At 47.8% G+C, this 20367-nt stretch overlaps 1 long non-coding RNA gene across 2 annotated transcripts; it reads right to left on the bottom strand.

Moving 5' to 3' along the window:
* Window positions 1-4699: 4699 nt before the first annotated feature.
* On the bottom strand, window positions 4700-19787 carry LOC146177886 (uncharacterized). Of its 2 annotated transcripts, none has more exons than XR_014701387.1 (3): window positions 19666-19787; window positions 9942-10130; window positions 4700-5062 (listed from the first exon to the last, which is right to left on the bottom strand). It is a non-coding gene; the product is annotated as an uncharacterized LOC146177886 (long non-coding RNA). The 2 variants fall into 2 exon arrangements; XR_014701388.1 differs by lacking the exon at window positions 19666-19787 and adding an exon at window positions 19430-19626.
* Between the last annotated feature and the right edge of the window lie 580 nt (window positions 19788-20367).

Genomic DNA, 20367 nt, shown 5'->3' with positions numbered 1-20367 from the left:
GCCTGCTTGGCTATGGTGTTGCATTCGCATATAAGCTCTGTGGAATTTCCTATACAAAGGGGTCCTTCCAATGGCTATGTACAGTGACACCTTCATTCAGGGGAACATTATGAAAACCGGCCAGTGAGTTCAACAGGGAAAGCGAAGTGCATTACTATGAGAGGACACATAACATGTTCTAAAGTGCTGTGTTCCGGAGTCATGAAGCGCATTAAGCTTGTGGTCCGTCCGAGATTGCTAATTAGGCACATGCTGACGCAACAGCGTGAATTGTGACTTGACAACCATATCCTTGGAAAACGTGGAATCACTCCGGTGATTTTAGGCTCATGTAATATAACGTTTCTAAAATATCAGGTTGTTTGTGTACTTGACAGTAATTCTTCACTGCTCTGATTGAAAGCAGGGAAATTCAACTAGGTAAATGATAGTTTATCCACATTTTTGCATGCTAGACAAAGAACACAAAATGAACATTTCCTGTCTGTAGCTGCAAGCTTAAGCTGTTATACGCATATTCCCAGTTGCAGCGTCTTGCATCTGTGCTACCAGCAGTGGTTGTTGAAGCGGGTTAATTGGAGAAATATAGGATAGGCCTTCGCCCTGCAATGGGTATAGTCAGGCTGATGATGAACATGATGAAGCTAGAAAATAAATATTCATCCTCCCCATTCTGGTTCTATTCCACATTTGGTTCTTGGTCATTTCTTTTTTTTTCCTACACAAAGCAGCGGTATTTAACATTCTGCAGGAGCATCTGTTCATGCAGCTCAGGGTAATTAAAGGTAATGTGGTTTTGCGACAGGATTTCAACCGAATTATTATGTTGTACAGGGTTCACACTATCGGACCTTGATGATTTGGTCCCAAGGATTGCTTGTTTGAAAATTCATCTTGCTCAGTTGCAACTCATTATTTGAATTCGTCTTGCCCTCAGTGTAATAAAGGGCCCTGTCCTGACAAAATTGTGCAAGTATCTGTATATTTGTATCACTGCAACTGGAAGAATGTTTAGCCAATTTGAAAATGTCATTCATAGTGTACATTTCTTTTTAAATTCTGCACAATAAATTATCCAACGCATTTCAGTTATATGGTGGACCTTACCATCTTTCTCAGCCATTCATTTGGTGGTATCTTGCTCTGTTGGGACAAGGGCAGAACGAGAGTAAGATGATCATACGGTATGTGCTCTGTTGGGACACGAATCTCAAACCTCTTGTTTTCAGCTCAGCGCCAAACCCTTGATACCCATCTAGATATGTATCCTTTCTAGAGAGACAAGAAAAATAACAATACCGTCGGCACGCCATCATGATGCCAGCGCCCATAACACAACGATTAATTACAACAAGATGTGACATAGGCAAGACAGGCCTGCTATAATCGAGCTATAATCCAAAGAAATATGCTCCATGAAGAATCAAGCCACTGAGTGGTGCCGATGCTTCTGTAGTGGCGTCAGAAAGCAGACAGCCGAAACCATTTAATGTATGCAAAATAGGTTTCAGGAAGTTCACATCGTACCTAAGGCTGTTTTCAGACACAGTACACACGAGCCACGATCAATATTGAAGACGGACACATCACCTATGCCTGCATGGCCACTACAGGGAGAGGAACAAACGCGACTACCTTCACACATCGAACAGCATTTAGAAAGCAAGATATCAGTCGCGAGCTTTTCAAACAAATAAAATACTTGTAGGGAATTTCAACCATGAAAACAATCAAGAAAAAATAAATAAAAATAAAAATACAGCAATGAAAGCAGGAAATTTGCACTGAATAATTTAAGCATGTTATAGCGATTATGATAAGCATTTTGTTTTTTTTTTGCTGTTCATAAGACAAAACGGAAATTTGAATTAGACGACAGTAATTGGTACAGTATATAGTTTAGCACTGCTGTTAGAGGGACTAGAGGGTATGAAATGGGATGTCATAGGGCTTAGTGAGGTTAGAAGGCCGAATGAGGCATATACTGCACTGAAGGATGGGCTTGTAGTGTGTTATCAAGGTTTACCGGAGAGGTGAGAACTAAGAGTAAGTTTCCTTGTCAATAAGTACATAGCGGGTAATATAGATGAATTCTATAGTATAAATTAGAGGATGGCAGGCATCGTAATCAGGCTTAATAAGCGGTATAAGCTGAAGATTGTAAAGGCCTATGCACCCACATGTAGTAACGACGACCAGGCAGTTGAAAGCTTCTACGAAGATGTAGAATCGGCAATGCGAAAAGTAAAGACGCAGTATACTGTACTAATAGGCGACTTCAATGCCAAGGTTGGGAAAAGGCAGGCAGGAGACCAGGCAGTAGGTGACTATGACATTGGTTCTAGGAATATCAGGGGGAGTTACTAGTTGAATTTGCAGTGCGCAATAACTTAAGAATCATCAATATCTTCTTCAGCAAACGGAAGAACAAGAAATGGACATAGAAACGTCCTAACGGGGAGACTAAAAATGAAATTGACTTCATACTGTGTTTAACACCCGCCATTATGCAAGATGTAGAGGTAATCGTTAAAGTGCGATGCAGTGACCAAAGGATGGTGAGGTCCCGAATTAGCCTAAATCTGAAGGAACCCAACAGGTTAGTAAGAAAGAAATTAGCGATGAGGAGGAGGGCAGAAGAGTTCAGGATCTCGCTACAGAATAGATATCGAGCTCTAACCGATGATGGCGACATTACCCTAGAAGCAATGGACAATTTTTTCAGGGATATCATTACTTTGTGCGCTGTAGAAGTAGGCGGTAGGATAATTAGAGAGGATACCGGTAAGTTGTCTAAGGAGACGAAAAATTTGATTAAGAAGCGCCAGAGTGTGAAAGCTTCCACTCCAACAGACCAGATAGAATTGGCCGAGATATCCAAGCTAATCAGTAAGCGTAAGGTGGTCGATATAAGGAAGTATACCCTGGGGAAAATTGAGCATGCTGTAAAGAACGGGGGAAGCCTTCAAGCGGTAAAAAAGAAATTGGGAATAGGCAAAAACCAGCTGTATGCGATAAGGGACAAGGCGGGAAACGTCATCAAGAATATGGACATGATAGTCAAAGTAGCCGAGGAGGTCTATACATATCTATACAGTAGCCAAAATAGTCAGGACCGTAATGAGATTGGCGGTAGGAAAAAACAGTCAGACGTTCCACCAGTGACGCAGGACGAGGTCAAGAAAGCATAAAAAACTAAAAAAAACTATGAAAAGGGGGAAATCAGCTGGAGAGGATCAGACAACTACAAATTTGTTAAAGGCCGGGGGGGGGGGGGGGGGGGATATCGCGCTAGAAAAACTGGCCACCATCTAAACGGAGTACCTGGTGTCATCGACGGTACCGGAACCATGGAAGAATGCAAACATTATCCTCATTCATAAACAAGGGGACTCTAAGGACCTTAAAAATTACAGACCAATCAGCTTACTGTCTATTACGTATAAGGTATTTACTAAGGTAATCGCTAATAAAATCAGGACAACCTTATACTGCAATCAAGCAAAAGATCAAGCACGTTTTCGGAAACGGTACTCTCCTATCGATCATATCTGTACCATCAACTAGGTGATAGAAAAACGCTCGGAATATAACCAGCCTTTATACATAGCATTCATTGATTCAAACTGAGCACTGGACTCAGTTGAAACCTCGGCGATGATACAGGCATTGCGAAATCAGGGGGGTGGAAGAGCCGTACGTGGAAGGGCTAGAAGATATATACAGCGGCTGTACAGCAACCATAGTTCTGCATAAAGAAAGTAACAAAATTCCCATAAAAAAGATGTTAGGCAAGGAGACACGATGTCCCCAGTATTATTCACAGCTTGCTTAGAGGAAGTATTCAGACTTGGAATGGGAGCAGTTAGGGATAAGGGTAGATGGAGAGTACCTCAGTAATCTGCGATTTGGTGACGACATTGCCTTGCTAAGTAACTCGGGGAATGAACTGCATATAATGATTGATGACCTATAGAGGAAAAGTAGAAATGTAGGCTTAAAAAACAATCTGCAGAAGACTAAGTAAGGTATGTTCAACAGCCTCGAGAAGGAACAGCAGTTTACGTTAGGTAGCGAAGCACTGAAAGTAGTAGGCGAATATGTCTACTTAGGACAGGTAGTAACCGCACATCCGGACCATGAAAAGTAAATAACAAGAAGAATATGATTGGGATGGATCACATTTGGCAAGCACTCGCAGATTATGACTAGCAGCTTACCGGTATCGCTGAAGAGGAAAGTATACAACAGTTGTATCGTACCTATACTCACCTGTGGGGCTGACACGTGGAGGCTAACCGAGAGGGTTCTGTTTAAGCTGAGGACAACACAGAGAGCTGTGGAACGAATAATGGGAAGTGTAACATTAAGAGATAGGAAGCGTGCAGAGTGGGTGAGAGAAATAACTCAAGTTACTGACATTCTAGCGGAAATTAAGAAGAATAAATGGACATGGGTAGGACATGTAGTGCGAAGAGAGGATAACCGATGGTCGCTTAGGGTAACAAACTGGATTCGAATGGAAGGAAAGCGTAGCAGGGGGCGGCAGAACGTTAGGTGGGCGGATGAGTTTAAGAAGTTCGCAGGGGTCAAGTGGATTCAGCTAGCACAGAACCGGGTTAATTGGAGAAATATGGGAGAGGTCTTCGCCCTGCAGTGGGTATAGTCAGGCTGATGATGATGATGATGATGATGATGATTTAGTGCCGAATTTCTTGCCGCTGGCCAGCTGTTCACAGGAGTTCACGTGACGTCTGAAGTGTTTACATGTGCATACTGCCTGTCTTGGGAGTCTAAAAGCTTTTGGGATGCTATTTCTTTTTTTATTGTAATACATTTGAAAGAACTATGTAGGAGCCAGGTGCAAGGATATAGTGGAATTAAATGGAATGCAGCAACCCATCTCTGAGGAAACCACGCCCTCATTCATAACGTGCGTAGACTCGACGCTCCACCTCCACACCGCGGATTGGAGAAAACAGCCGCTACACCACTCCAGGGCCTCTTCGAATTCGCAAACGCTCCTCGGCGTTTCTTCCGGCAGTCTCCCCGACAACACGTCCTGCACTCGAAGCAAAGTAAATGGCGTATGGGGATGAGATTAATTGTAACGTTTGGCCTGAAAACTGGATGCTGAATTGTGTAACATGATCCGTTGTTCCTGTCAAGCATTCTAAACAACTTTCACAAGCAATTTCGACTTTAACTGCGTAGTAAAACTTGTTTCGCGGGCTGGATGAAAACGTTGACTGCTAAAATGGCGGAAAATGCTTTTGCATTTGGCAACAGTCGCTGCTGGTGATATAGAGTTTACGTAGAACATCAGGTAGCCTTCACAGAAATAGCATAAATACTTGGGCTTATTTGTTTAGTGTGAGATCTACGCTCGCCCTTTGTGCAGTTTTTATTGCTACACTTTCTAAATACACTACATAAAGAAAATGTAAAGCCGCCAGCTCTGGCCTTCAGAGGACTTGGGCGAGCGGCGGAAACATGCGTACTGTTTCGCAGCGCGCTGCTAAGCATGTACACTTAATTTGACTCTCCAGAAGTAATTGCTGCCAGCGGTTTTCTAACACGCTGGGAGCCCTAATTGAAAACGTGCTTGAAAAGCCATGCCCTTAACTTTACTCACAGCGCGCCAAAACAGGACTGCATGCGAAGAATAAACGCACCCAAATTTCCGATTTACCACGCCCTTCACCGGCCGCGAATATCACAGGACAAGCGCACCAACGTGCTCCTTCGACAGCGCCGCGCGTCTGAAGACGTATTGCGTACTCTCAGATGCCGGGCAAGCCATTGATACGCGGGTTGCAGCACGGATGTCCGCACAGCCCCATTGCGCCTCCGATGACCATCAGCTTAATACATGCAATACGCTGTTGCCCCCAAGTTTGCCGTCGTCTGCGGAAGTCACCGCGTAGGGCGAGCCACGGAAAAAGTGCGCAGCTGCCTCTTGAGTCTGGCCCCGTGCGATCTCAACATTATCGGTCAAATTACGTCTCAACTCGGCACTCGGTAGGTTCCTAAAACTTCAGTTCTTTGGTGACGACTGGAAATCTGCCCGTGCCGCAGAAGCATAATGCAATGATCAACTACAGCACTGGCGTCGACGGCTGATCATAGTTATCCATGCTCGGCGTGAGCGTTGGGATGACTAGCCACGGCCGCACCCGTGAAACGATAACGTGACTTGCCAGAAGCCCCGTGTCGCTGTCACTCTAAGCCAATGCTTTACAGAAAGGTTTGACTCGAAATTCTAGAGAAAACTTGACTTTTGTCCGTCATTGGAGGAGAGATTCGAGTGGACGTTCCTTTCTGAAACGAAAATAACGTTTCGAGGCTTGGAGTAGAAGTTCGTGTGAAGGCGTGTTCGTAAATACGGTGGTCAGTATGAGGTCACCTGTTCTATATATTACCACTGTGACGCGAACACTTCTGATCCTCATAGAACTCGACCTTAATCAAGGTAGAAGAATTGAAGCATCTGGTGCTGCACGCCTGTTTTGAATGACCATTGAGAAGTTTCCTTCGTATGCGTTCTGTGACGTCGAGGGTGGCGACGCCCGCACTAGAATATGCTCAAGAGCGCTGTAGGAACAGCTTCGATCTAAGCAGGATCGGGCTCCGTTGCACGGGTTGAATGCAGATCGTGTTCATTGAGGATCGAACGTCTTCGTGTGACAGGGGTATTAAATGCTTAATAATATTCTGCTCATTAATTCCTGCTATAAATACTAAGATCTTCGCTCCTTGAGCTGAGAGTACCAGCATTCACCATTTTCATGAGGTGTTAGTGCTTAAAGGTTAAGGTGTGCCAGATGGAAACATTCGTCTTGTGTCATGTTTATGCCGTTCAGGGTTCACACTATCCTTTGTCAGCCGCATGATAAACCTAAATCCATGGAGCATTATACACTTTCGTGCAGGTGGTTTTCTACTGAGAGAACTTGTTTGCAGATACTTCTTACTCATATTACTGCTCCTATTGCGAGTTTTGGTTTTCCTCTTTTTAGTGGGAATATCATGAGGACTGTCCTGCACAGTGTAGAAAACTTCCATCCTTCTATCCTTGTACTGCGCCAATTGGGAAACTGTGAATCCCACATAAGATGGAATTTCATTTGAGATTGTGTCTTTACCACATACAGACCTTCCAGCTTTATCAGCAATTTCTACGGTGATCCTTCCATTTACAGTACCAGAGTATGAAATTATTTTTTTCTCAACACTAAAACTTGATAAAGAGCCCGCCGTTGATACGTGCCCAAAAATCATGCTATATATAATAAGGCCAAGAACATTATCAACAATGCCATCGGCTCACGGTTGTAATAAAAGCATTCGTAGCCCAACGATTAATCGCAATAAATGCATCAGACAAGACATCAGACGAAGCAGCGATAATAAGCAACCATCGCCACCATCACGAAGCATCAAACAGCAGATTGATGCCGACGTCCCAACGCTTTTTCGTACAGCCAAAATGGTTTTGCGCGCTTAAACTCCAGTTCTGAGAATTGTCACGTCACACCCGCGGCAGTTCTGAAGCACACAACACACACGAAACACGATTGATATCAGTGATCGGCACGTAACACGAACATCTCACGCTCGCGATCCCTTCAAGCATACACATGAATGCGACTAGCAGCACAGCTCAACATTCATTTCTGCATTCGGAAAACAATACGTGCACAGTGAGCTTTTCACCCATAACAGATACTTGCAGGTGATTTCACCATCTTGACAAAAAACAGTCGTTTCGAACGTGATCACTTTCGCTACACTCCCTATTGACGCTGCTATGAAACTGACCGCGCACATGAGAATATTGCACGGTGGGGAGCTACTTCTTGTTGCTGTCTGGGAAAATCCGGCAACAGTCACAAACGGCGCCGAATAAACACGTCGAGGCACCGCAACTTTTTACGTAGGTTTCACGGCCACTCGTCAACTCCGTGGAGACCAACACAACTTGGGGGAACTCTACGCACAGGCAACGTCGCTTTGGAGAACCATAATAAACGAGCAATAACGACATGAAGCCACTATGTTTCGGCCCCATCCGCCTGTTTCACACTACGCTCGGCAGGCGCTTCGCGAACGGCCATCTTTTCAAAAGTAGGAGGGGCTGTGTTCGTAGAGCTAGGCGTAAGGGTTATCGTCCTACTCAAGGATATAGACGGGTTAGTTAAAATAAATATTTGCGATGGCACTGCTACGAACACGTAAGCATAAAGTCAGGTTTTAGCGGAAAGCTAGTGCTGACTCATCGCATTGCATGGCCCCTTTGAGGGCGTCATATTAACGAATTATTCCCGTCCAACAGCTACGGGGTGGTGGCGGCGCCGGAAACCAATTTACGACAAATGCTTTGTCATTGATGACTTGGACAAGCCGGCGAGCACGACTGCTAAGAAAAAATAACGCAGCACCGAAATTAAATTCGCTACTCATATCTCGTATTAACATTCTAAGAGTGGGAAAGCACCCTGCTTTGCACTCTAGAGTGTTAATACGTGCACTGTTTAATATTTAACACGACCGAAGCTATGACTCAAGAAAAGTTTACCCAAGGGCTGCCCAGCGACGTAATGCTCTAAACTAAACCCCACTTTTGTGTGGCTTCGTGTCTTAAAATTCATTAGGACAAAAGGGCTTATAGATGATTTCAGTGTAGCATTGAGTTGTGGGCGTTAGCAGTAGCCTTTGTACGGCGCAGCAATGAGTTTACCATGGTATCGAATCAATAGCTGGTGGGCCCACCATTGCGACCTCGTCCGCATTTGTTTGTGTTCGTGTTTGCAAACTGCCATGAAGCTGCGTGCAACGTCTTCATGTTTCAAGGGGGGTATGCGCTAAACACATGGACAGTGTCCGATTTGCATCAGAGAGCACAAAGTGTCATGTGATAGGAGGAAGACTGGGGACAAGTGACAGAACTATCATAAGCGACTTCATGTCCAAGTTTGAACATGACCTCCTGTGCATAATGAAGTACGTAGCGATATCAGATTACCTGTCACCATTACAGGCGAAGCGTGCGGAAGGAAAGCTCAAGTAAACAAGGAAAGCAAAGTTGGTATGTCAAAAGAAAATCAACTGCCAAAAAATGTACTTACCACACAGCTAGTAGTGCATGAACTAAGGTGCTTACCGGGCACGTGTTTAACGCGATCCTGCAACTCCTAGAGTGTGGTGGAGTGCGCAGTATTCTTCGTTGCCGACGGGAATTGTAGACGTCGCTCTAGGACCTCTTACCTCATGTCTGCACGGCAGCGCCCTTAATTTGTGTTTATATAAGGTGGTACGAGTGTGCAATTAAAGTCACTTTCTGTCCATTATTCATGGAAATTAGTAGTTTCATTTCATCTAGCACTGAGCCACAAAGTCTACGCTGGCCTCGACGTAGATGATGGAGACGACTCGAGATTGTTAATGCGTTTCGAAATTTTCCCCAATGTAGCAGTAAAATGGGAGATTAAAGTAAAATTCACGTTTGCTAAAGCAATCCGCCCTTAATTTAACTCGTAGTTGAAAACGAAGATGAAACACAAATTGCCTTTGTGGGAACGAACGTAAATCTAAACGTGTCTGATGTCATGTTTCTTTCATGATATGTAATGATCACTGTTTCTGTTGGCTTTTAGTTAACGTGAAAAATCTTGGATGTCAATTTTTCATTACATCTTATGATAGTAGATACTGTTTCTTAAGCTCGGTAACCTACTGTATTGCACTTGCTTGAAAGAGGAAGCGGCATTACAAAAAAAGGCGCTCTGTGTTCATTCGTGAGATTGTCCTTATGTCGTTAGAATACTTCAGTTTCGCAGCATCCCCGCGCACGCAGGTAACTGGGGCGTAAGCGTCAGTGAGTGGTGCGGAAGACAATGCTCGAGTTAAGATGAAATGATTGAATTCAAAATCTTGCTCACCTCGCTATCTGTGTTATCACTTGAACGTCTTTCAGTCTTCTGCCGACGCTGGGTCTTGGGTTTCGGCAGAGGTTTCCCGCTGCTCTTACGCCGTGGAGCCGCTGGCCTCGGTGTCACCACTGCCGGCCCGCTAGGCAGGTCCGCTGCTGGGCTTTCGGCTGTCCTCACTTTGTTCGGAGCGATGGCTAGCTGCAACATTCATGCCCAGATGCTGCATTATTTACAATGTTGCGCGAGCATCAAAGGGCATATTCTGAGGTGTTGCGGGCCTTATCAAAATTGTTGTGCAGATTTCCTTCAGGCTTTGTCATGTTTTGTGCGAATAGTCTTATCGAGTGGCATTTTTTGTTTCGACATCAAATGAACTTGAAACAATATTCAATGCTCTGACCAAGATTTTATGTCTACTTCGGTAGATAATATATGCCGCATAAATTTTCTAGGTACCTAATAGAAGACTACATACATTCTAGTTATTAGACACACTCTACTATATTTCCACTGATCGGTTTGGTTTACTTTATGGGTTTTAACCTCCCAATGGGACACGGACTATGCGAGACACCATAGTGAAGGAATGCAGAAATTTCATCCACCAGTGGTTCTTTGCCGTTCGCTGACATCGCACAGAACACGGGCGACTAGCTTTTCGCCTCCACCGAAAAACGGCCGCAGATGCCGGGGTTCGATACCTCAGGAGCATTAGTTGAACCACTGCGCCACCCCGGCGGGGAGCCCGGAAATACAAGATCTGAAATGAGTATTTATTCGTTCCTATATAAAAAACTTCAGTCAAAGTTGCACAAGCTGCCATCTTTCACGAATTTCAGACTCACACTCAACTGAACTCCAAGAAATAGTCAGAAGCAAGGTACTATATGCACTACTGCAAACTTTCCGTGAACTTTAACTGACAAATTTCTGGGAAGAAAACGGTTTTCATTAGTTGTTTTAAGGCGTCAGATATTGATACTTCGGTACATCGTCCCGAGCGTGCTGCATTGCCGGTCTGGAGGGCTTAGAAAGTTTGCTGTTATACCGAACACACCCATACTAGTCGGGGAATAAAGTCCCTCAAGTTCACTAATGAAAGCAGCAATGATTGAAAGATAAGAGGATGGAGATCAGCTAAGAGAAAGAAATCAAGACGCAGCGGAAGGACGCTGGTCATAAGAGGAAACATAAAAGAGGACAAAAAAAAAAAGAACAAAACGTAGGCGGCTCCTTTCCGACTTAACGCTTTTGGTATAGTCACTGCTTTGGCCTAACAAAAAATCATACGGGAGACGGGTACCGATAGAAGTTGTTTCCCTCGCTGTATCGCTCCTAGCCTTGTCTTCTAATCTCTTCATCATATACCCTGGAGCTGAAGTTGGAAGCGGATCTTATCGCTGCAGGCGAAGCGAAAGCGCGGGAAGCGCTTATGTCTGAGTTGTCGCGAAAGCCAGGTTTTCATTTTGTTGCTACAATGTTTAATTTCTTTTCTATACTTTTTTGCTTTGTTTCCTGTGCGCACAGCAACCCCTTCGCTAGGTACCTCTCTAAATGTGTGATACAGAAGACAAACGTAGCCTATGCGTTTGTTCCCGACCTGGTATGAAGTGGGCCCGGTTTTGAACCTCTTGGCGGTAAATTTATTCTACACTATAACAAAAAAGCCGCCTGAAGTGGAGAGTAACGTCAACTTTGGTCCTCCGCGAGAGGAGCAACGGCTGCAAGAACCGTGCCGTGACAAAATTTGGAGGAATAATGTTTAGTTCTGGCTCGAAAAAGAGGAGGAAGACGAACTGCTCACTTGATCCCTTCCCGCCTCTCTAGTCACGCGTTTCAGGTGCAGAGAATGTATATCTGGTTCGAGGACAAAACGTGCATCTATGTTGCTGGAATGGCATACTACGTTCTGGCGAGAAGTGCTGCATGTGCGCTGGGGCCCCACTGGGCCCAGTATCGCTTTAAAAATAATCGGAAGTCCGGAAAGTGGGAGGCGAGAAATAATGCGCATATGAAAAATATGGTTCAAGTAAGCACTTTTTGCTACGTAGTTGCTGCACACCTGTAAGAAAACAAAGGCAGTATCCTTTTTCTAAAGTTTTCATGTTTCGATAGGTCGTTTCGAGCGTCTCGAGAGAGACCACGATCGCGCGCCTCTGATATCTCATGACACATTGGCGATTAACGTGCAACTAAAACTGGAATTGAATAATGTGGGCTAACATGCATAACAAACTTCACAGCTGATCTTGAAGGCACTCTAACACAATGATTACTGTCAAAATGTTCGATGCGGGCTCAATCGCAGGCTCCAAACAGGGCCTACGCGAGCGTAGCCTGCACCACGGCCCAGTGTAAACAGCAGAAAGAAAAAAAAATAAGACGAGGAAGAGTATAGTTTACCGAGCGATGGGCCCATGAGAGATAAAAAAGAACATACAGAGCTTGTAATGCATAATATTTTGCGTGTTTCTCAAGCTTTTGCGCTCCTTGCATAAACCAGCCGAGCCCTCGGTCATCGAAACGTTTCCCGAAATGTTTGGATAGAAATAAGATTTAGTTACCAGCACAATAGTGCTGTCGCTGCTGCGCTTGCCGGTATTGAAGCTTGGTCGCGCTTTTTTCCTTAAGATTTTGTACTACAGCTCCGTGTTCAGTGACAATTACGCCCAAAGTAGCTGAACATCACCGAAGAGCCGGCGCTGGCAAATTGGCCAGCGATGTCAAACTCCACATGCTAAAGTGATTCGAGTGCACAAAATAGTGCGCATAGGAATCCAGAACATTAGTTGCAATACGTGAGAGCAGGCAGCAAGCTCCAACAGTCAAGAAGTGCAACTGTTAGAGAGGCAGCAATGGCCTGTACACACCGAAACATGGAATCCCAACTACATTATAAACGCGGTCATGACATAACATGCAAAAATACTTCATGAATTCCCATTTCTCTGCGTAGTTAGTGTAGCAAGCTTCTGAGTATGAGGTACCGAGTTCGAAACGCGCTAGTGCAGATGTTTTCTTTTCTTCTAGTTTTTATTTTTTAGTTTTAGTTTTTTAAATGTTCTTGAGGTGCTTCGTTACTTTTTAGCTTTTACTTTTTAGCTGATGCCTTTTTTCTCCGGGCGACCAGTGCCACATGTGCCCTCCTTAGGATCATTTTCGAGGATCGAATGTTAGTCTCTTGGGGATCATCGGCAAGGAGCAAACATTCCTCCTACAGTTCATCCTTTGGAGACTAAGTGTTTATCCCCTTGCAGTTAGTCCCCAAAAGGATTAATGGTTGTGGCAAACCAGTTGGTCCCCAAGAGTAGTAACCTCACTACTCCTTTTAGTCCTTTTTTCCTTAGAATGTATTGAATTACTTCTTTTTCTCAAATGTATCCAATCGATAGCCTCCTCTCAAATATAGGTATAATTTCGAATCTCCCCAAATTATGTAGCTTTATTTGAAAGTGGGGAGCCAGGTCACGTGAATATGGTTTCATGACCTTGTCGAGTAAATATGAATTTTTCCTTCATGTTTCACGACTGTTGGCGCGACGCGCTGTTGCGGTGACGGCCGTAACCTCGTCCTTTGCGCAGGGTTTAGGGTGATGCGATAGCATTTCGCTATGCATTGTGAGCGATTCCTCTGCCCGAGGGGCACACGAACTGACTCGTGGTGGATCATGTAAACATAGGGGTTTGTTCCCCATATGACAGGAGATCAGGGGTGTTGTGGTCGGGAGCCAGCAGTGGAAGCACCCGCACAGAAGGCGTTCCGGAGATGATGAGCGAGAGGCGACGGCGTGCGCTCCCCTGTATAGCCCCCGCGCCGGGACCGGTTATCCCGGACGGGCGGGGAGAGGAAAAGGGTAAAGGGCTGCGCATCCGTAGCCATGGCAAAAGCGCTCTCTTCAAATGTGGCTGGCGCGGTTCCCACATCCTTCCTTCTCTCAACGTGCGACCCGGGGCCCCGCAACAGCCGGGGCATGTCCGAGCCCGGGTCGGCATGCAATGAACAGGCTTGTCACATGGCTCTGGCGGGATGCTCGCTCAGGTGTTGAGGAGAACAGCGCCTCAGGCGTAGCCATCAGCTCCGCTTAGCTGGTCCGTAAGGCGGCATGAAACAGCAGGCGTGCCGTGACTGTTACGTCTGGTCCCTCTCCGGCGGCGGCCACTTCCTCAGGGTCACAGCGCAGTTGTGAGCTTGGCCGCTGATACGCCCGGCAGCGGCCCGCAGCTGCTCCTCCACATCGCTGTCGACCCCTTTCCACGTGGCGCTGTACTGGATTCTCCGGGACCCCTTTTCAGCAGCGTTTCCAATCCGGGCACACCTGGCTCCCTAAGGCTCGTAGTCCAGGCCTGGGCAGCGGGATCCAAAACCAGCCTCTTTGAAGACGGCCAGAATGGCCGCGCTGGTCGTGATGATGGGCCACAAACCATGAAAAACTAAAGGGGGGCGCCCCATTTAAGCGGCCTCTCTTTGAACCATGCGCCAGGTGCGGTTTTCCGCCCCAGTGACGGCGTTCCTCTGACTTCACCAAAACATTATCAGAATGCATTCTGAAAGAAGCAAAGATGTTAGACGAAGTAGTGCACTACCTTAGTGTTAGGTTATAGCATCGGTTGCGAACAGGGTTGCTACCTGTAAGCCTTACTTGGGGGAAGATCGCTGCATCGCCCTGAACTTCCACCTCTTCGCAGTTATCATCCTTGCGAAGGTGGTAAGGCTTCAAGTTTGCGACGTGCAGCGGACCAGCGGTTTCACCGCTCAGCAACCGCATTTAGTAGGTGAGCGGCGTAGTCCGCATGCCGTAACTTCGAACGGTCCAACCCACTTGTGCGTAAGCAATGCGGCGAAACCACGCGCTGCGTTGCTAAGCGGGTGCGTTCTTTTCAGTACCAGGTCTCCTGTAGTGAAAACGACGTGACGACGACCTTTGTTGTACTGGTGCGCCTGCTCCATGCGCGCGACATCGTGGTTTTCACGCGCCGCGCGCTGCGTGGCTCCAAGGCGCTCGCGGAGCTTTGCCGCGTACTGCGTAAGCGGAGGGGGTGCGGGCCACGCCGCGTCAAGTAGAGCATTCTCCAGCGGAAAAGCGATCTCTTACCCAAAATTCAAGTAAGCGGGTGTCATACCCGCCGACCTGATCACGGTTGTTCTTGTGGCGAACGCCAGTTCAGACAGCCGTGCGTCTCTATCTCTGTGCTGCTCGGTCGTCACGACCAGCAGACTCTTAATATTCCGATTCACCCTCTCGGCTATGCTGCTCTGAGAGTGTAAGGGACTCGTTTCCCTGTGGCGGCTTTGAATCGCCTTACAGGATCCACAAAGACTTTGCTTGTGGTATACGAAGCATTGTCTGTAATGAGATCGGAAGGGAACCGAAACGAGTGAATGTCTACCTAAGGGGGAAAACCAAAAACCACTTCGAATAGTGGTCCGCTATTACCAGGATGTATTGGTTTCCGCTCGCGTACCGAGGGAGGGTCCCATAATATCGCACGCCACCACTTGCTAGCTACCGGCTTCATCATACTAGCGGGCTTCCCCGCCCGAGGCTTGGCTATACCTGGCAAACAAGGCATGTGCTGGCTTATCCCAGTACATTATTTCTCATACCTGGCCAGGTCTCGACGCGGCATAACGTGTCGTAAGTCTTACTGCCGCTGCCATGGCCTGCCAACGCTGAGTCATGAATGTACCGAAGGAATCGTTTGCGCAACCTTCTCGGGACTACAACAAGGAAAGGGGATGTAATCGTCTTTTCCTCGTGCAGTTGAGGGATGCAGCGGAGCAGTAAGACATCATCGCCCAGCTGTTATGCGTCGTACTTACCCTCGGCATTTCCGGTGCAAGCTGCGCTACTCGCAAGCTCTGTCAGCACCCGCTGACATAGGCTTGTCTGCTTTCTGGGCCTCAATTAGCTCTTCCCTACTGACCGCTACTCCCCAAGAGAGATTTCTCTCTGTCCCGCTCCTTGGTAGGCGAGCAGTCGCTGCCACCAGCTGCTGCACCTTCTGTCTCTCGCAGGACAGCGCGGGACCTCTGTCCACCTCCTCGCTCTCTTGAACTAAACAGGGCGCGACACTCACGTCCGCCTTCTCCTCCTCTCCAATAGCGGCGACGCCGCTTTCAGCAGTGGTGGACTGCGCCTTTGATGCGCTTCCGCCAGCTTTCCATGTTGCGTGCGATAAAGCATCGGCCACCTTATTCGTGCTGCCCCGGCGGTACTCAGTGGCTTACCCGTAACATTGCAACGGCAGCGCCCATCTCGCGAGTCTGCCTAAGGGATTTTTCAATCTCTTTACCCACAACAGTGCCTGGTGATCTGTCTGCACGGTTAAGACCGCTCCGTCGAGGGACCATTTTTTCCAAAAGTAACCAGGCTGCGTGTTTCGTTTTCAGACGGATAGTAGAGCATTCGTACCACTTCTGGAACTGTAAATCTGTACAAAGTAAAGGTTAGCGCCTGTTATCACTTCTTAATAGGTTTTGATCTGGGAATACTTATTAGCTTTAGAATACAAGCAAGAAGCAAAACATGAAGCCTGGTTACTTTGGCAAAGACGGTACATGCCAAACTTTGACAATGCGAACGTTGCCGCCAGGCATTCCTTTTCGGTCACTGAGTAATTCCGCTCCGCCGATGTGAGCGTGCGGCTAGCGAACGCAACAGGGCGCAGCTTGATCTCGTGTTCCTGCAACAAAACAGCTCCAGCACCGTCATCACTAGCATCTGTCTGCAAGACAAACAACTAGTTTACATAGAGGAGGCGCAAACTAACGGTGTTCGCTATCGTGCGAGCCAAGGAAGCAAATGCGTCCTTCGGTTTCTCGCCCCATACCCACTTCGAGCCTTTACGCAACAGCAGTTTCCACGGCCTTGCGAGCTCTGATCAAGGAGGGAAGAATTGCCTGCAGAAAACAATCATGCCCGAAAACCTCTGCAAGCTTTTGACGTCCATCGGGCAGGGCTAGTTCAGAATTACCTGCAGTATATGTCATCGTTCGCTCTCAAAGTGCCATCATCAACCATAAAGCCCAAGTGGTTCACTCTCTTTGATGCCAACTGCACTTTCATTCTGTTGATTGTTAGACCCGCACGTCTAATCCTTTCAAGAACGGAGAGCAAACGAATGAGGTACTTTTCTAACGACTGTGAGAATATCACGACGTCATCGAGGTACGCCATCGTGTAGTTGAACCTAGGATCGCCCTGGACGATAGCCATTAATCGAACGAATGCACTCGGGGCATTAGACAAACCAAACGGGTGCCAATAAATTAGAAGAGCCTGCGGCGGCAGGTGAATGTGGTTTTCTGAATGTCACATCCCGCTAAATCAATCTCCCGGTACCCTCTGCTTGCATCCAGGACTGTGAAGAACCTTTCATTCCCGAACGCGTACTTCACAGCATCGATCGACTGGAAAGGGTACGCAACCGTAGGCGTCAGTGAGTTGAGCTTTCGATAATCAGCACACAGATTGCCTGAACCATCTCTCTTTGGCGCTAGAACAACTGGGGACGCGCAGGGACTTTGTGAGGGTTTCACTGCGCCGGTATTAATCATCTCGTCAAAAGCGCTGTCGAGAAGCTGTCTCTTATGCGCGTTTAACGGCCGCGGGGGTACATCTGAAAGGGCGCGCATCACCCGTTTCGATCTCGTGCTGAAGCACGTCGCTTCCGCCCGGCTTCTCTCAAGCAATCCGAAAACGGCAGTAAAGTTTCTGCAAGCCTTCGGTGCTGACTACCAGGTCCTGAGAAGTATGCGATAATTGCTTCCAGTGGGCTACCGTCTTTCGGTGTCGCGGGGAATCCGTCTGCCACAGAAGCGTGGACGCCCGCCCGCTGGCCGATGTATTCCTGCCTGGGTGCGCTAATAAAGGCAATGAGGAAGGTGAAGGGGCTGTAGCGATAGCTGTTCTCTTCTATGTTAAGAACAATGCCTTCGCTCGAAAGAAAATCTCTCCCCAGAATGACTGGTATTGCCATGCCTCGCAGATAGACGAAGCGATGGCTCCGCTTTCTGCCGTCAAAGCGCACCACGAGACGCACTGCTCCATTCCTTTTTTACCTCTCGGCTGCTAAGCTCCATGGGGTTTCGGCTGGCCTGACACGGATGTTACATCTACGGCAGGCCTCGAAAATGTCGTCACCGACCAGTGACAGCGTTGAGCCCGTGCCAACAAGTGCAGAGTAGCTTTGATCAGCTAACCGCACTAGCATAAAAGGGCTTGAGCGCGACAACCCTCCATGCGTTCTACAGGCGAGGGGAAAAAGGTATCTTCGCCGTCCGATGCAGCATGGGAGTACCCTTCCCATTTTTCGCTATGGCCACCGCGAAATTCTCCCGCCGACGGCGACAGGCTGGTGCTACCAATTATCGTCGCTGGCGATCCGCGTTTCCCTGTATACGCCCTGTTTGACACACGCGTGCCACGTTGCCCAGCTGGTTGCAATTCCAACAAAGCCGACCGTTCACCTACCGCACGTTCGCAAGACCCCGCGTTCGACGAAGCGGTTGGGTACGTCTGTCCTTTATCTCCGCGCCTACTGATGAGCCCGATGAGCCCAGCTCGATGCCGCTAAACGAACGCGAAGGGGTTAAGAGTGTGAGGAATAGCGAAGCCTTCCACTTGCCTTTCTTGCCCTACCGTCATTAGGTCCGCCCCTCTGGTGCGCGGCGCGGAGTCTTGGCATCCGCCCTAGCGCATCCCGGCTCTAGCGATTCGGCTGGCCTGAGGGTCGGCTGGCCTGAGGGTTGGCTGGCAGCGCAATAAAGCGAGTAAATCCGCCTGTACTACCTTCGCTTCCTGTGTTAGGGATTCGAGGTTTGCAAAACCACGTGTCCGGAATTATGGCTTGAAGCGAGGATGACACTGCCTGATCCCGCGCGCGACCTGATCATGATCGGTTGCCGTGGGATCTGCTCTCTTGTAGAGCTACATTGCGCGTACATACTCGAGGAGGCTCTCCTCTGGGTGATCCATAACTACAGCACAAAAGACAGGACAGAGATGAAGGAGGGACGCCACAGAGCGCTGTGCGGTGTCCCTCCATCTCTGTCCTGTTTTTGGTGCTGTAGTTATGGATCATCGAAAACACCAACTCGCTGAACAACTGCTTTTGCCGAACTCCTCTGGGTGCTGTGTGTGCAACGCTAGCTCCTCAAGCATCCGGCGCTCGTAATCGGATGGCAAGAACTCGGCACGGAAGCGATCGGTGATATCTGTCATCGACTGGAATACCGGCTGGCAGTGTCTCCATCGCGCCACGCTCTCAAGAGGTGCTACGGAAATCACCTGAGCTAGCACCACGTCCTATGGGGAACCCAGTGCCGTCTGATAATCCTCAAGTTCTTGTAAAAACTCGTGGACTGACTTCACGTCCGCTTGGTTGGCGCTAGTCACCGAACCGAGCTGACTGGTTAACACCGAAATCATTTCGGTCATCTGATTCATCAGGGTGGCCGCATCGGTAACCTGCGCAGGTAGTACAGCGTCCCTTACCTCACATCCGGACGCACTGGTGTCCGAAGCGGTGGGCCTATCTTGCACATTTCTTCTCGGCGGCAATTCCACTCAATAACTAAGGCCGACCGAAAGGGACAGACCAGCTGCTCGCGCACGACTACCACCTATCCCGCTTCAGGAGGCTAGTCACAAAGGCTAATCGCGGCGAGAGCACATTAAAACTAACATATACATGCATGTCTATCTACAAAAACAAAATACGAACAACTTACATTACAGTCTATGTCGGGCCTTCGGCCGTTGGCTGCGCCAACGCAATCGCTTACGCCGCGCGCCCACAGCAGGCGCGGCTGCACATGCGCGTGAGAGCAAATCAGCGCTTGGAAGAGTGGTTTCCCGATAAGAAGGCCGTGCGAGAGGGGGGCAAGGCTTTTTGCTTCGTCGGGCATGGGCGAGGCGTACGTGCACGGAGCGTTCATTCATTGCTGCTGCGTTTGGACGCTGATTCTGGACGTTCGGCGTGAGTGCCTGATTTTGGTGGTGTTCCTTTCAAGTTTTCTGTTTGGTGAAGATTGTTAACTTCACACTTTCGCGGCCTTCCGTCTTTTTGTTTGTCGCTAAAGCAGTGACTTTGTTATTCTTTTTCGGATTGCCCGAAGTAAAAGCTGTTCACCCAATTTGGTTTGTGGTTGTTCGTCGCACGGATCGCACCTCACGGACCCTCCCCCTTCACCGGGGCGCTTTCATCTGGCGCTCAACACGATTTTTTTTTCTTTCTTTTTTCACTGCTTTGCCGTTGTGATTGCTTTTGCTTTTTTCATTCTTTTCGAGATGCCTCCGCACTGCGAGACTACGAGCACCGGGAAGCGCCCCTATCTCAGATCCTGTCGTGGACATTTCGCCAGCGCTCCTTTTGATGTCGGACGGTATGGCATTTGCGCCAAAAAAATCGCGACAACGTAAGCTCCGCAAAT

Source organism: Amblyomma maculatum, chromosome 10 (assembly GCF_055883805.1).
Source record: "Amblyomma maculatum isolate TAMU_Amacu chromosome 10, ASM5588380v1, whole genome shotgun sequence".
Taxonomy (NCBI): domain Eukaryota; kingdom Metazoa; phylum Arthropoda; class Arachnida; order Ixodida; family Ixodidae; genus Amblyomma; species Amblyomma maculatum.
Note: the sequence above shows the minus strand (reverse complement) of the source record. Positions and strands in the feature narration are given on the sequence as shown.